Below are 1025 nucleotides of genomic sequence, written 5' to 3'. Positions count from 1 at the left end.
CGGGGCCGTCCAGGCCGCCGAGCTCGCCACCCACCGAGGCCGTCGAGGCCCGCCGAGCTCGCCGCCAGCCGAGGCCCCCATGGGACCGCCGCTGGGCCCGCCGCGCGCCTCCGCCCCATCATGGCCGCCGCGGCGGAGCTCCGTGCTCCGTGCAGCACCTCCTGGAGGTCCCCCTCGAGGTCCGGGTGCAGGCGCAGCGGCTCCGGTGTGGGCTTGGCGGACGCCATGTCCACGAGATCGGCGTCCACGGCTGCCTCCACGAAGCGCGCGGCGGTCGTTGAGCAGCAGGGCCGGGGTGCCGTCGGGGGCCTCGCCCAGCTGCCCCGCGAAGGCGCGGTACTCGGCCAGCACCGCGGCGAGCCCCTTCTCGACGGCCGCCGTGGATGGCGCCGGCGGCGGGAACGCGTAGATGATGGCCGCGAGCTCGAGCTCAGCTCCGGTGCGGGCTGCCGCCCCCGCCATGGCCGCCGCTGCGCGTCTCCGCCTCGCCATGGCGGAGCTCTGCGCGCCCCTCCGCGTGGCAAGGAGGCGGCGGCGGCGGCGGGCCGGATCTGGCCGCCGCGCCCCGCTGTCTCCCGCGCGCGGACCGTCGAGCCAGCTCCGCCACGCCTGGCGCTGCGCCTGGCCGCCGCCGGCATGCGGGCCGGCAAGCCAGCTCCGCCGCGGCCCGCGGCCGGCACTCGAGCCAGCTCCGCCGCTTGCGCGGGGAGGAGAGGAGGGTGAGGGCCCGCCATGGCCCCGCAGGGAGGAGAGGAGAGTGAGGGCGGCGCCTGGCGCCGGCGACGGGGGTGCGAGGAGCGGCACCGGCGAGAGGGGGTGCGAGGAGCGGCGCCGGCGAGGGCGTGCGCCGGGAGAGCAGGGGGTGCGAGGAGAAAGACAGAAGAGAGAGGAGAGGTGGTGGCCCACCTGCCTGTGAGAGAAAGAGAGAGGAGAGGGTAGCTGACGTGGCCATTGGCGCCACGTGGACGAGTGACGTGACTGAAAACCGGGGTGGATTTGGTTTAGGGGTGTATTTTGCACGGTTT

This window comes from Panicum virgatum, chromosome 6K (assembly GCF_016808335.1).
Source record: "Panicum virgatum strain AP13 chromosome 6K, P.virgatum_v5, whole genome shotgun sequence".
Taxonomy (NCBI): Eukaryota; Viridiplantae; Streptophyta; class Magnoliopsida; order Poales; family Poaceae; genus Panicum; species Panicum virgatum.
This window is presented reverse-complemented; position numbering follows the sequence as displayed.